General features: G+C 39.7%; 1 long non-coding RNA gene across 1 annotated transcript in view; it reads right to left on the bottom strand.

Moving 5' to 3' along the window:
• Positions 1-2548: 2548 nt before the first annotated feature.
• LOC141379843 (uncharacterized) overlaps positions 2549-16668 on the bottom strand; it is a 55000-nt gene continuing 40880 nt past the window's right edge. The window contains exons 3-4 of the long non-coding RNA XR_015520262.1: positions 5214-5255; positions 2549-3661 (exon numbers count right to left, since the gene is read on the bottom strand). This is a non-coding gene — a long non-coding RNA (uncharacterized LOC141379843). The remainder of the gene's footprint in view (positions 3662-5213; positions 5256-16668) is intronic.

Raw genomic sequence — 16668 nt, forward strand, 5'->3', positions numbered from 1 at the left:
AATGTAATGCATTACTTTGCTTAAAATGTAATGCAACTAAGAAACTTAACTTAACATTGTAATCCATTACCTTCAAAAGTGACTTTGCCAGACACTGCCACTTAGTGACCCTCTTCACAAGCAAGTCTAAAGCTATTTAGGTTTTGTTTTGTTTTTTCCATTTAAATGAAAATGAAAATGAAAGGCTTATAAGAGTTGTATATACATTTGTCCATTTATTTAATTCATAACTGCCACTAGTTCTGAGTGCATGAGAGTGTTTACATGAAGTGACAGTTGGTCAAATATTTGTAACATAGCCTGTAATAAATAATAAATAGCCTACTGATAAAGTAAGTTATATAACAATCAGGTGATGTGCTCCACCAGCATGATCTTAATATTATTTTTTAGTGTGTGCTGTGCCGCGGTTTTCATATGCACACGTTTAAGATTTAAGGTAATAACATCGCCATGATGGTCAAAGAATTCGAAGCATTCTTTTCACCCCAACGCAATTTAATAGGGCACTATAAAGGCTAAAGAACTTCATTCTTATATTGGCTTTTTGCAGCCTAGGGCAATACTTCTCACCATGTATCTTTTCTAAAACCTACAGTATAGTGTAAAAGCATGTTTATTACTAAGAAAACTAAAACAAATTTATATTTTAATTGAACACATCACATCACATAAGGATCACATACAGAAAGTCTGTTTAGTATTGTGAAAAGGCAAAGCTGAATATCTGTGGTTAAAGTGCCACCCAGCAGTCAAAAGCTGCTGGCGCACCAATTACCGCAGCCACCGCGGTAAGAATGGTGGCAAAAGGAACACATTGAAGTAGTGACATCTGTAAATCAGTTATTGTGGCTCACATTTTGCTGATTGTTGCATACGGAGAACTCTGCTTACACTTAAAAAATTGAAAAAAAGATAGAAAATGCAGACTAACTACATCATTCAATTGCACGACAATGATTCCAGTAGGATGAAGCTTTCTCTAAATATAATCATCTCCAATCACTTCTAACATCAATTCTGTCAAGGCCTTGGTTAATGAGCTCACGACTGTTGGCCTGTCATGCAGCCTTTCCTTGTCTCTGTGATTGATAGTATTTGAAATTATTAATTAATTAAATAAATAAGAAACCACATCACAATAACTGATATTTCCTCATAAAGAAATTTGCAGACTAACTACATCATTAAATTGCAGGACAGTGTTTCCAGTAGAGGCAATGAACATAGCACTAATCATGAAACCACTTTACGAACAAATGACTCTTTAATGACTAGATGTTGAATTACCGTGGCAAATGTTTATTTATTTATTTTTGTCGCATTTGCCACCATTTATTCAGTCTGGAGCCTGGAGTTATCTAAACCAATGCTTCTGCTCAGGCTAAAATGAGGCTAAAATCCTGCTATTGATATAAATGTGTTTTTAATTGTTTGCGCTTGCAGAATGTTGCGTGCATTCTGCATTAGTTATTCCCACTGGAAATATTTGCAGCTTTTTTTTCCCCTCCACCCCCTATTTCTGTACTCCAGTAAAGCAGTACATCTTTCTCCTGTCCCCTGCTTTGCCCTGACCAGAACAAGCAGCATTGTGTCTTAATCAGTGTTAGGCTAATTTCGACCTAGCAAAGTCGCATTCCTCAACATGTCCGGATACATGTCCCTACGCACCCTGTCCCAATCCATGTCTCCCCAAAAGTGCGAGCATCTTGTTGCTGTTCTCAATACCCAGGGGCCTCCACCCCTGCCAAGGTACCACACTGTGAAACAACAAACCCCATCAGTAACCAGCATTCTCTACTGTACGGCCGCCCCACCCGGCTCACGTAGATTCATCTCGTCTCCTCGCACCCAGCCCTGATCATCAGCGCTCTGCATTACGGTGATTTATCGCTCCTCGTGCTGCGGAACGGTAATAGATCACGCAAGCGGCGGGGGGCCTGGGGAGGTAGAGCGGGAACATGGGACGCAGGGGCCTGCAGAAAAACCCACCTATGATGAAGTGCTCTGGAACAAACAGCAGCACTTGGTAGTCACTCTATCAGAGCAGCCATTGCACGCAGCCTTAATGCAGCTTCATTACGCACGCCGCCGTTTGCTACGCCACTATGTTTTGTTGACCTGCGCTTTCTTGCACACTGTACTCTAAATATTTAATATGCATAAATAAAGCATTGCAAGAAGATATCTGTTTCTCCTATATCTGTGGATCATTTTTATCATTTATTCATGTTTCTTGCTAATGCGTAGTATTGTGGTCATATATTAGGGGAAGAGCCACTGTTGTCCACTGAGGCTTTCTGTAACACATTCATTGACTTGGTGCATCTTCAAGGACTTGTCTACTGTGACTTTAAGGAATATGGAAACTCTGCAAGACATTCGGTTTGGCCTTTGGGGCTTAATGGGTGATTCACACAAAACGTGATGCAATAAAACAGCACAAAAGCATTGCTACCAATGTCTTGCACACTAGTTACACAAGGTACAGTTTTAAAAATAAAAGGTCGCAAATTTTTTTCTTTCTTTCTATTTTATTTTTTTCTTTGGAACTGATGCCACAGAAAAAAAAGTGTTATTGAATAGTCTGGAATGATTTCTCTTAGTGTGAAAAGCCTTTTAATAATCTGAGGAATACTTTTCCACTATAAAGATTCTTTAGTCCAATGAATGGTAAAGGTTCTTGTGGAAACAAAAATTTAAAAATGTATTACCTTATAAAACCAGCACAAATTTTTGTGTGTGTTTAATATATATTATTGCATAATATATATGTGTTGCATATATATATATTAACTGAGCTGTCAGTTAAAACTGAATAGACGTATAAAACTATCAAATAGTAGTATATAACAGTAATGAGTAGGGCCAGACAGAATCTGCCAACATTTTTGCTATTTCAGCTGAGAATTTTGTAAAAAAAAAAAATCTGCGGATTTATGATTTTAGGACTATCGTAACCAAAAACTTAATATATGAAATATATATAATACATTTTTAACTTTTATCTTTACGATGCAAATCCAAATAAATCCACTGATTTGGTAAACAAAGCAAGTCTCTCTTATAATATATCTACTAAAAGACAGAAAATATTACTTTACAAACTTTATTGTAAATAAATCAAATGAACATTTTATTATTACTAATATTATATCACAGTAATTTTTGTGAAATTAATTTAAAAACTGAATAAATCAAAATTTACACACATTTACACAAGTAAATACATGGACTCGATGATGGGCTAAAAATCTGCGGAAATCTGTAGATTCTGTGTGAGTCTAGTAATGAGTGAGTACGACTAGTGTTTTTTTTTTTTTTTTTGGACTATTGTTAGACGTCTATCAGATTTTCGCTGGCAGACCAAAGTTAGCCTTATTTTAGTCAAGAGGTCTATGTTTACTCATTTTCCACTGTTTAGTGGATTTCACAGACAAAATCCAGACATTTCAGTAGGATTGCTCTAGATCAAGAATTTTTATTTGACCAAACATTTTCCACTGCAGTCTTTGCAATGGTTTTAAATTGTTTACAAACTGTTTTAAAGTGAGTTTGATGTGAGTTGTTCTTCATACCTTACTGCGCTATTGAAAATAGACAATGGATCCTTTTCACCCACCGAATTTGCCAAAATGATGGCAAAATAATGTGAAAGCACCTGTAACGGGAAAATAATAATTTAATTAAGTTTATGTTTATAATAAAATGTAATAAAAAAAATAACATTGTGAGACTGTCTAAAAATATACACTCACCGGCCACTTTATTAGATACACCTTACTACTCTAGTTCCAGGTTGGACCCCTTTTTGCCTTTAGAACAGCCTTAATCCTTCGTGGCATAGATTGAACAAAGTTCTAGAAATGTTCCTTTGAGATTTTGGTCCATATTGACATGATAGCATCTAGCAGTTGCTGCAGATTTGACTGCTGCACACCCATGATACAAATCTCCCGTTCCACTATGTCACAAAGGTGCTCTATTAGATTGAGACTGTGGAGGCCATTTGAGCACAGTGAACTCATTGTCATGAGTCATTGTTGATGCCAAATTCTGACCCTCCCATCTGAATGTCGCAGCAGAAATCGAGGCTCATCAGACCAGGCAACGATTTTCCAATCTTTTATTGTCCAATTTTGGTAGCCTGTATGAGGTATAGCCTCAGTTTCCTGTTCCTTGCTGACAGGAGAGTCACCCGGTGTGGTCTTCTGCTGTTATAGCGCAACCGGCTCAAGGTTTGACTTATGTGTTCAGAGATGCTCTCCTGCATAATTCGATTGTAATGAGTGGTTATTTGAGTAACTTTTGCCCTTTTATTAGCTCGAACCAGTCTTGCCATTCTCTGACTCCTGGCATCAACAAGGCATTTGTGTGCCCAGAACTGGCGCTCACTGGACATGGTTTCCGCTACATTCATTCTTCCATGGCACAAAAATTGGTCCCGCCACGGCTACATTACAGCATCTCATTAAAACATTCAAACATGTTTTTTAAATAGCGGATTATAATCGCACCAAAATGTATTAAAAGGTAAGTGAATTATAACAGCGCAAACTTTTCTGTAGCGTAGTGGTGCTGTGAGTTATTTGTTTAACCCTTTAAGGTTACGTGCTAAATGACTGACTGATTGACAGGTGCGTGATGCGTAAGTCCAGCAAACATGACGTAGCTTTCAGTTAAGATAAACACAGTTTCAATACTTTATAGATAAAAGTTTATGGGCTCTGCATTTAATGACTTTATCTTGCTAGAGTTTATAGCCATTTCACTTTACTTCAGAATGCATTAATACCGCTTTGTAGGTCTAGTGGACATTCATAAATATTCCTAGCAAATCTAATAAATGTTGGAGACATACTTACTACATTAACACACTAAATCACACTTCAGCAGCGTTATTTGAGAGCGCACAAGAAAATGCAATTGACATTGCAGTTGGACAGGTGTACCAAATAAAGTGGCAGGTAAAAGTATATAATCCATATATTTGAGAATCAAAGAAATGTATATAATATATGTAGTTGTTTCATGAAAAAAAAAAATAAAGACACTTGGACAAAATATAACAGAAAAGCATAAGGTAAATTTTTAATTTAACACAAAAAAATATCTAAACAAACTAAATGCATGCAAAAACTACCATAGCCATTCTCTTGCAAAACACAGTTCTAAGGGGGAAAAGTCAAATTGGTTAGGAGAAAAATGCTCACCAATTTATAACAGGATAAAGGTCTGAGCCAAGTGCTTAAATGCTGTAGAAAAAAAAGTAGGTTCAGAACAATCACATCTGAATACAACATCAGTTAGTAAAGTCAACATATCTAAGAAAGAAACTGGCAGACAGAAACTTCAGACATGCTCTCAGCGAACACCTGTTCTCTAAATCTGAGATGACGGCGTCTTCAGCCTTTTGACATGCTGTAAACTCTGTTTATAGATGGGATTAGTATATTTAAAATGCAATATGCGTATCCCATCACCGTATGGCCTGGCAAGCAAATCGCCCACCTTGCGTATGGACTGTAAATCGAGAATAAAGAGAGACCCCCACATCTGTGTCTCACTGGGAGGGGATTAAAAAAAAAAGGATCATGAGGGACGAGAGATGGTAGAAACCTGTACGTATGACATCGCCATTGTTAGTATGTGCAGATGAGGCGGCTCAACTAAATTGCTAACAATGAGTTGAGCAGAAATCCCCTCTTACAGCGGGCCAAAGGCACACAACACTATTATCATAGTCATTTAAATAAAGTAATCTAATTTTCTGCATCAGTTAGAGGGGTGACCAAATTCACTGACATGTGTGTGTGTGTTGTGTGTGCAGTGGCAGATGAAGTGGTAACTGCATTGGAAAGGGAGGGTGGAGGTTTGGGGTTGAGGGTTAGGTGGGATTAGTACTCTTGAACCATTCTGTAGACATTTCCATCTTGTGATACTGTTAAGGGGTGTTTCGATGTGTGTGTGTGTGTGTGTGTGTGTGTGTGTGTGTGTGTGTGTGTGTGTGTGTTTATGTGAGCGAGCAGCACTGGGGTGTGAAGGCGTAATATCAGATCTGACAACAAAAGGATAGTGGAGGTGGAAAAAAAAAAGCACAGACGCAAGCTGTTTCTATTCTTCTTGTCTTCCGGTCCAGTGGAAAAGTTGATGAAGTTTAAATGAAGCAGAATTAGGAGATCAAGCGGGCAGGCGCGTGCTGATACTATCCGTAAGCCCTCTCCCACAGGATTCCTCGGAGCCAGGAATTGAGCGCAGGCCAGCTGACTTGGATGAAATGGAGAGAAAGAGCGGAGAAGGAGAGGAACGGAGGGTGATGAAAGGATGAAGCTTTCTCTAAATGTGATAATCTCCAATCACCTCTAACATCAATTCTGTCAAGGCCTCGGTTAATGAGCTCACGGCTGTTGGAGCGTCACACGGCCTTCCCTTGTCTCTCTGATTCCCTCACCCTTGCTATCATCACTGTTATTCTTTTCATTTAATCCTCCTCTCTTCAGCTGATTCGAGCAGGAGGGATGGGAGCAGCCTATTACGCAGGCCTTGCTGCTCTCGTCTATCTAAATGCTAACGACGTGAGCACCTTTCGGAGGAAGAGAAATGCATTCGGACGTACAGGGGTTAATCTGATGATGACTTGAGCGCTCCTCTGTTGCGTTTTATCAAATTATTTGTGAGGATGGAGGGAAGGCGGAAGGCATGTTTTCTTCCCGTGCACTGACACTTCCTTTCGGAGGTCACTGGCCCTCATCAACACGCTTGTTTCCACTCGAGATACTCTTGGCCCTTCTGCGGCATCTGAATTGAGCGGCTTCGTTTTTCAACCAGTTCTCGCTCTCTTACATTCAGCTCTCTTTTAATATCCACTGCTTAGATATTGATGGAAATATCACGAGTGTCTTTTATGCCTCTCGCTGTTTCTGCATGGACTTAGATGGGCTGAATTGATTGGTTGTGGCTGGTTTAGTGGGTTGGAAGGCTTGGGGTAAAAGCTCTGGGTCACCTTGCAGCCAGCTTTCTATTTTTTTTCCATTCCGGAGCCACTATGTTAGAAAACAGCATGCACATGGTATTTAGGTTTTTAAATAAACACACTTTGACTACTTATTGAATCATATACTTTGAAGAATTCAGGTTCATTATATGACATGACACCTGTATATAACTGGATAAAACAGAAGCAACAACAAAATACACCCTTATTTGGCTACCTGCATACATAATATGCAGAAACGTGGCTACCTGCATACATAATGTGAAGAAATTAGGTCTATATGACTTGAAAATTTATGCCTGAAAGCAATAAATGCATCTAAACCCACTGGAAATGAAACCTACACTATAAAAATATTAATAAATTAGCAGTTTACCATATTTTGTGATTTATGTTTTATTTGATTATTAATTGCAGTATGCAGGGTTTCTGCAGGTTCACCAAGTTACATTTAAGATTTTTAAAGACATTTTAAGACCACTATGAATAAAATTTTAGACTTATACAGGGCTTAATGTTAAGGATTTCTTTTTTTACAAATATCCTAGTTAGGAAAGATTTTCACTAGCCATGTCGAAAAAAGCGAATTACTTTAGTCTACATTAATAATAATTTAATTATAAAAAATATATTTGTCAGGTAAAAGTACAGTAAATAAATGCTATTTAATGCTATAAAAATTAAAAGATGTTGTTGAGATTAGGATTGTTGGTGATTGTATAGGTGTTAATTGCCTGATTGGTTACCTATAAATGGACAAAGGAAAATAAATACATCTTTAGAAAGATTTAAGAACTACAACACAATATTTCAGTAGATTTAAGACTTTGTAAGGCCTAAAATTTAGCTTTTGAGACTTGCATTTTAAGATTTTTTAAGACCCCGCAGATATGACTATGGAACCTTGATATGTCTTCCAACAACTTTTAACCTAAGAAGTAAAAAAGTGACTTTTAATTATCATTCAGTGTATCAACAGTGTAAAGTGATATATTGAACCTAGACAATTTATCATTTTACACTATTTAAAAAGATAATTAAAAGTCACTTTTTTACTGTTTTGTATGTTGTGTTGTATATTATGCTATAAAACTTTGTAATAAACTTCCAGTACATGTTCTGTTATTTTACAGACTTATTTCTCTATATATATTATTTCAGATACACTGGATTTTTTAGATTAGATTTAATTTTAGTGTCATTACACCTGTACAAGTACAAGGCAACGAAATGCAATATAGGTCTAACCAGTGCAATAGCAGCAAGTGCAGGACAAAAGTTATAAAGTGCAATTATAGAAAAACTATGGTGATATTTACATATGGATGTACTATGGACATTATATACAGGTTGTATTAACTATGAAGAGATTTACAATATATGAATACACACTCACACTCATTAACTCAAAATTCTAATCAGCCAATTACATGACAGCAACTCAGCTGCAGTTCAACCTGAGCATCAGAATAGTAAGGAAATGCAATTTATGTGACTTTGAACGTGACATGGTTGTTGGTGCCAGAAGGGCTGGTCTGATTATTTCAGAAACTGCTGATCTAAAGGTATTTCAAGTTCAACCATCTTTAAGGTTTACAGAGAATGGTCTGGTACAGAGAAAATATCCAGTGAGCTGCAGTTTTGTAGGCACAAATGCCTTGTTGATTGAGAGGAGAATGGTCAGACTGATGGAAAGGCAACAGTTACTCAAATAACCACTCGTTACAGCTTAGGTATGCAGAAGAGAATCCCTGAATGCACAACACATCACAAAACACTGAGGCGGATGGGCTACAGCAACAGAAGACCACATCGTGTGCCATTCCTGTCAGCTAAAAATAAGGCTTCAATTCATACAGGCTCACCAAAATTGGAAAATAGAAGATTGGAGAAACATTGTTTGGTTTGATGAGTCTTGATGTCGCTGCAACATTCGGATGGTAGAGTCAGAATTTGGCATCAACAACAAGAAAGCATGGATCCATTCTGCCATGTATCAACGGTTCAGGTTGGTGGTGGTGGTGGTTTAATGGTGGAGGGGATATTTTCTTGCCACACTTTGGGTCCATTAGTACTAATTGAGCATCATGTCAATGCCACAGCCAGCCTAAGCATTGTTGCTGACCCTGTCAATCCCTTTAGGAACACAGTGTACACATTTTCTGATAGCTACTTCCAGCACGATACATGAAGCGCAAATCTTCTTAGACTGCATTCTTGAACATGACAATGAGTTTACTGTGCTCAAATGGTCTCCACAGTCACCAGTCTCAATCCAATAGAGCACATTTGGGATGTGGTGGGATGGGAGATTTGCATCTTGGATGTGCAGCCGACAAATCTGCAGCAACTGCGTGATGCTATTTTGTTAATATTAGGCCAAAATCTCTAAGGAACATTTCCAGAACTTTGTTGAATCTATGCCACAGAGGATTAAGGCAGCTCTAAAGGCAAAAAGGGTCCAACCTGGTACTAGTAAGTTTACCTAATAAAGTGGCCTGTGAGTATGTACACGATGCTATTAAAAAAATCAGAGGTATGCAGATAGATATGAACATAATTACAAATATATATATGCAGCAGATATGTACAATTCAAGATGAATTGATTGATTGTGTATTTCAAACTAAATAAATGTCAATAAAAAGTCACTTTGCTTAACAACTGTAGAGTTGAATTTTCAACATCAAAAGTCAACAGAGCAGAGATCAACATCCTACAATGCAATTAAATAAACAGAAAACACTTGTGTTACTTAACAGATATTTTTTACACTTTTCTCTTTCACAGCTTCAATTGCATTTCAATGCACTCAGAACAATCGAACCACACTGCTATGCTTATTTGTGGTTTACTAATTATCTGAATATTAGTGAAGCATTAAAAAAAAGACAAAAACACAGTGGCAATATTTTAAAGTCAACCAAAATATGTCCAATACCATGGCAGCAACTGTACTTTTCGTGAGTGTAAGATGTCTAAACTGAATGAAAAAGAGAAGCCGTTAGTTATTTTGCCCTCTTGCTGTGTACATTATCACTCGTTTTTTCGTCCATTTTATCAGCACACAAAAACAAAGACCTGTAGTGGAAGACTCATGTCCTCTGCCGTCCTTTATTGCAAGTTTGGCTGTCCCTAGTGCGCAATTCCTCCTCTCCACTGATTCTCCTGTATCAAGGCTTCGTTTGATTTCACACAGGCCAATGAAACAGCAGTCGGTAAGATAGCGACTGAACTATCAATCTTTGTAATGCAATCGGTGGATGGTGCACCGTGTGTAAATGTTTGCACAGGCATTCATCCAGACCTGCCGTCAAACCCATTCCATTGAAAAGAGGATCTATCCGGGGCAACCAGGTCTCTCTCTCTCGTTCTCTATCCTTTCTTTCTTTCTTTTTTTTTCCAACAGCAGCATGATATTGAGCCTGATGAGCGTATTGTCTTTTACAGCTCTGTGCATTTTTCATATAGGCTCTGCTATTATGTTTCATCTACGCCAGCTCAAGGGAGAACAGCTGTGTGGGCCCTAGATCTTCTGCAACTGACAGAGAACTCATTTCACTGGAAGAGACGGGTCAGGATGTAGTGTTTTTTTTTTTTAACCATGCTACCTGCGGGATCTGATACAATCGGATCTCTCTGCCTTTCGAAAAACCTCAGCCAGCACCATGCACACAGCCAGATAACTGGAATAATAAACAGAAAATCTGATCTGTGTCAACAGAGACTATGGATTTGTGCAATATTTTACAATGTGCTGGGCCCAGATTTAGACAGCACAAATTTTAGCAGGGCGATTCAGAATATACCTAGAAAAAATGCATTTATTTTAACTTAAAATGTACACACAATTATGAAAAAAAAAGTGCATGAAAAAATGCAATTGTTTTATGATTGTGTGTATTTTCTAAAGCAAGATAAACGTATTTTTGTTCATTACTGCTAAGATTAAAAATGAAATCTATTTTTTACGAAGAAATTATTGTAAATATAAAATAAAAAATAGATCTTTTAAAATTCTATATTCTAAATAAATGCATTTGTCCTGAAAAAATAATTATCAAATAGTTTTCCAGCATAAAAATAATAAAAGTGGAATACAGCTTAAATATTTTGTTCATTAAAATGTGTGTACTGTACATTCAAGAGTTCACACTTAGCTGATGATTGATTATAAGCAAGTTTGGCATGCTGTCCCGGGAGAGAGCCCTGAGCTCGAAGGTTCTTGAGCCCTGGGCTCCCTCCCGTTTGGAGGAAGAGAGGGGAGCCTCGAGCTCAGGTAGATCTCGACAACTCCCCTTTTTATAATAGCTAAAGATTAAGATTGAAGGCTATTAAAAGATATGCTGCATTATTAGATTACCTGTATTAAAATTTAGATTTAACGATTAACTTGTTGTACATGTTTTTGGAATGTGGGAGGAAACCGGAGAACCCGGGGAAAACCCACGCAAGCACGGGAAGAACATGCAAACTACACACAGAAACGACCACCGGCCTGTTAAGGAACTAGAACCGGTGACGTTCTTGCTGTGAGGCGACAGTGCTAGTCACTGAGCCACCGTGCTGCCCTATGGAGGGAAAGGTGAAAAGGTAGGGGTGGAAGGGGGGATTCTTCAAATCGAAGATGACTGTAGTGAGAAAACCCTGGCTCTTTATAGTGGTTAGGAATGGCCTGATTGGTGGATCAAGCATGCTAATGCAGGACCAGCCGTGTTCAATCATAATCACGTGCTCCTCTCGAAATTAGTTTATGAATAAACTTCACTTCAAGAGTTCACACTTAGCTGATGATTGATTATAAGCAAGTTTGGCATGCTGTCCCGGGAGAGAGCCCTGAGCTCGAAGGTTCTTGAGCCCTGGGCTCCCTCCCGTTTGGAGGAAGAGAGGGGAGCCTCGAGCTCAGGTAGATCTCGACAACTCCCCAAAATGCTCCGCTCGGGACAGCAGCCGCGTATTTGAAGAACCCCCCAAAAGGCACAGGAGATTAATGCCATATCCGGCTGCTGAAAAGTGATACAGAAATAGCTTGGAGGAGCAACAGAGACTGGTGTGGGTGTAAAAATTAACTGAAAGTGCTTATGTATGACTATGTGTGCTCCCGGGTTCTGTTAATTGTAAGGACCAGCGGGAGAGTAAGTGGGGTAAGTGTAAAGGTTTAAAACATATGTGGTGAGTTTCGTAAAGGTTTAGTATAGTAGTGATGGAAAATAAAGCTGTAAGGTTCTGCGGAGCTGTAGCTGCAGATGAGAAGCGGTTAACTGATTAACCGCTTTGGCAGTCCAATGGGGAGTGTGTCAGTAGTGGTATGGATAAATGGTAGTGTGCGTGAGCTCCGGTGGAGCGACACTGCTGCAGCAGTGGTGCAGGGGGGGATGAAGCTCGGCTGAGCGTCTCTGCGACTGCAGAGGTGCGATGGTAGTCAGTACTAAGGGGAAGAATACGCTTCTGCAGCAGCGTTTTAACTGCTTTAGCAGTGCTGGGAGTGACAGAAGTGGTATAAGTGTAATGGAAGTGTGCATGAGCTCCAGCAGAGCGTCACTGCTGCAGCAGTGGTGCAGGGGATGTAAATGATGCTCGGCTGAGCGTCTCTGCTGCTGCAGAGGTGCAATGGAAGTCAGTATTTGTAAGGGAAATACGCCTCCGCAGGGACGTTTAACTGCTTTAGCAGTGCTGGAGAGTGTATCAGTATTGGGTTGCTAAATGAAAGTGTATATGCGCTCGCTGAGCGTCACTGCTGCGGCAGTGATGTGGAGGGGAGTGATGCTCGGCTGAGCGTCTCTGCGACTGCAGAGGTGCGGTGGTAGTCAGTCCTAAGGGGAAGAATACGCTTCTGCAGCAGCGTTTTAACTGCTTTAGCAGTGCTGGGAGTGACAGAAGTGGTATAAGTGTAATGGAAGTGTGCATGAGCTCCAGCAGAGCGTCACTGCTGCAGCAGTGGTGCAGGGGATGTAAATGATGCTCGGCTGAGCGTCTCTGCTGCTGCAGAGGTGCAATGGAAGTCAGTATCTGGAAGGTAAATACGCCTTCGCAGAGACGTTTAACTGCTTTGGCAGTGCTGGAGAGTGTATCAGTAGTGGATTGCTAAGTGGAAGTGTATATGCGCTCGCTAAGCGTCACTGCTGCGGCAGTGATGTAGAGGGGAGTGATGCTCGGCTGAGCGTCTCTGCGGCTGCAGAGGTGCGGTGAAAGTCAGTTTCTAAAGGGAAGTGCGCTTTGGAGAGCTGATTAACAGCTGTGTAGCAGATAGGAATCAGACACAGTAGAGCGACTCTGTGGCTGCAGGGGTGCATAGGTATTCAGAGTCTGGTGCATTATATGTGTGAAAGCAATACATGTTCCCGCTAAGCCTTTACAGCTGTATTATAGCGGGGAGTGTGGTGATGGAAAATAAATTGATACTACAATGCAATGTAATTAAGTGGAGCTGCTGTAAAGGTGTGATGGTGGTCAGTATGTAAGCAATACGAGTTCCCGCTAAGCCTTTATGGCTGTATTGTTGCGGGGAGTGTGGTGATGGAGAATAAATTGATGCTACAATGCAATGTAATTAAGTGGAGCTGCTGTAGAGGTGTAATTGTAGTCAGTATGGAAGCAATACGAGTTCCCGCTACGCCTTTACGGCTGTATTATTGCGGCGGAGTGTGATAATGGTAAAATTTTTTGAAAAGTGTACATGTGAGCTTTTAAAGAGCTTCACTGCTGTGGCAGTGGGAGCTTGGGGCTACCCCTGTGGGAGTCCGAGCTGCAGAGAATGAGTGCAAGTGAAATTAAAAAATTATGAAGAGAAAGAGAAGGGAAGTTTAATAAAATAAAAAGGAAAGTTTAGTAAAAATGAGTCCTATGCAACTAAGACAGAAAGTAGGAAGAACAGACAGAGTCGTGCTGCTTGGAAACTAGGTTGAAGTCTGCAACCGAGAATCAGCTGGGCTTCTCTGAGGAAATATTGGCTGAGGCAAATTGAGGATTTAGAGGTGTTAGAGGACCAATGACAGAGTTTATATCTGTTGTTGGAAGACTGTTCAGGCAGGGCGTCACTGCTGCAGCATTGGTGCAGGGGAAAAAATAATCTCAGCAGAGCTTCTCTGCAGTTACAGAAGTGCAATAAAATCAGTGGTGCAGAGAATTAAGGCTAAACAGCCGTCTCTGCAGTTGCAGCTCAGGCAAAGCTTAACTGTTGCAGCAGTGGTGCAGAGGGAGAATAAGGCTCGGCAAAGCGTCTCTGCAAGAGCAGAGGTGCAGTGGTACTCAGTATTAGAGTCTCACACGGAAATACTAAGTACTATTAGCAGTGATATTTAGAGATGAAAGTGAAAAGGGGGCTCAGCTAGAGCGTCACTGCAGTTGCAGTGATGTTAATGGGGTGTATAGTTAAGTGGAGCACCTAAACAGTCGATATTAGTAAGTTTTGAGTGCTCCCGCAGGGACGTTAAATACTGCCTTTAGTGATATGTAAAGATGAAGGTGAATAAGGCATATGCTAGAGGGTCACTGCGGTAGCAGTGGTGCTTTGGGTGTGCAACTCTGCGGAGCATTTCTGCGGCTGCAGTGGTGTAGTGGGCCAGTATGGAGGCAACTTGTGCTCCCGCAGAAGCATTTACTGCTGTATTAGTGCGGGGAGTGCAACGATAGTGGTATTTAGAAAATTTGTAAGTGTATGCAAGCTCATTTAGAACGTTCCTGTTGCAGCAACTGAAACTCAAGACAACCCCTGAATTGGTCGGAGCTGTGGTGAATGAAAGTGAATAGAAGTATAGGATAGTTTAAATTTGGAGAGAAAAAGTTAAAGCTAGAAAAACAGGGAAGGGTAGTGAAGGAGCTCCTATGTTAAATAGGAAGGGAAATAGGAAGGAAATGACAGAGTCATACTTCATACCCAATAATGCATGATGGTGGAAGTTGGCTGGAGAGGATCGGCTGGGCTTCCCCGAGGTGGTATTGCTCTTCTGTGGTGTAAAAATGCTAAGAGGTTTAGAACCAGGGCCGGAGTGGGACACCTTTTCAGCTCTGGAGTTTCAAGCCTCAGACCGGCCCACCTCAGTTCACGACTGACTATATTAAAATAAGTAAATAAATATTTCCAAATCAGTTTCTAATGGCACTATCATGTCTTTTTTTTTTTTTTTTTTTTTTTTTTTTTTTTTTTTTTTTTTTTTTTTTTTTGAGAAAACGGCTGCTTTAGAACTTCAAATGTTCTACAACCCTAACTGTATTATATGTCTTATCAAAAAATGAAAACACTAAATTACTCTAGCAAGGATCGAACCCAGGTCCGCAGCGTCTTAACCTAACGTGCCAACCACTCGACCACAACAAAAGAGAAAAGTTGTGGTAAAATAATGAATAAAAAGCTGTGGTCAAGTAAATGAATTAAAAAAGTGTCACTGCTGAGAGCAACAGATTCTGGAGCTAGGGACACCGGCCCTCGCGGCCAAAAAAAAAAAAAACAGACCGGCCCACCGGGAATTCTCCCGGTCCTCCCGATTAGCCAATCCGGGCCTGTTTAGAACAGGTGTGTGGGGGAACGGATATCATCCTGCATCCCTTCATCCTGCGAAGATAGAACAGATATGGTTAGGTGTATCGTTGGATTGAAATGTCATACTTAGTTCAGAAGACTTAAATTATAAAGGCTAGTGTGAATATGGCATCGAGGGTGTGGGCTATGTGAGTGGAAAAGTGTCATTTGCAAAGAGTGTAAATGTATTTAGAAATGGATGTGGAGTGTAATAGGTTGGATGAGGGTCAGCTTCTGCAACCAGCTGACATGATCTCTGAAATGAGAAAAACAAGAGAGAATCAGAAATGACATTACAACATGGTACATGTATGGCAAACACAATGAATTATTTTAGCTGATAACCATGCGGGGCGTCTTAATAAGAGCATGGGCAACTAAGTGTGGAAGTGCCTTTGTTAATGCATGGTACGAAGCCTCATTGTCGCAACGAGCAAAGATAGTAGAGGTAGGCATTTGTCCCTCCTAAGGATGGCATATTAAATGGGAAATCTGCTCGACTAGTGATCCTGATGTACCTATTGAAGACAGGGTAGGTGGAATTATAGTGGAGTTTAAACCCCTTGGTTTGTATCTAACGCAGAGTCAATTGATGAAACATCGGACATGTCAGAAATGTCCTCCTCTCATTCGTGGAAGTCAAAGCAGGAAGTTTGTTTCTTTGCTGTTTTCACATCTAACCAACTTGCCATTATAAGCTTATGGCTTATAAGTGTATGGACATGAGTCACTGGGGCATATTACGATTGGACTTCTATGCCTAATGCATTGAATGTTTTTCAGTAGCAGAGTAAACTTTTTAGAAGTTAAACTGCTATCAGATGTGGCAGTTTTTTTTTTTTTTTTTTTTTTTTTTTTTTTTTTTTTTTTTTTTATATTTTATAATTATTTATTTTCTTTATTATTTATTTATGTATTTATTTATCATCTGCCAACATCGAACCCTGAACTTAAAATTAATGTCACTATTTAGTAGTAATTGTGTAAATGTAATGATAATCATTCATGAGCTTGTCATGAGAGAGGGTGGGACCATCTCAAATTTTTGAGAGTTCATTGGATGGTGACGCTTCTCCTTTCAGCTATTGGCTCGAAGGAGTGTCAATCAAAGTTGCAGAAAAAGGCTGGCGGCCATTTTGTTTGCCAGAGAACTAGT

Source organism: Danio rerio, chromosome 21, assembly GCF_052040795.2.
Source record: "Danio rerio strain M-AB ecotype USA chromosome 21, GRCz13ab, whole genome shotgun sequence".
NCBI lineage: Eukaryota > Metazoa > Chordata > Actinopteri > Cypriniformes > Danionidae > Danio > Danio rerio.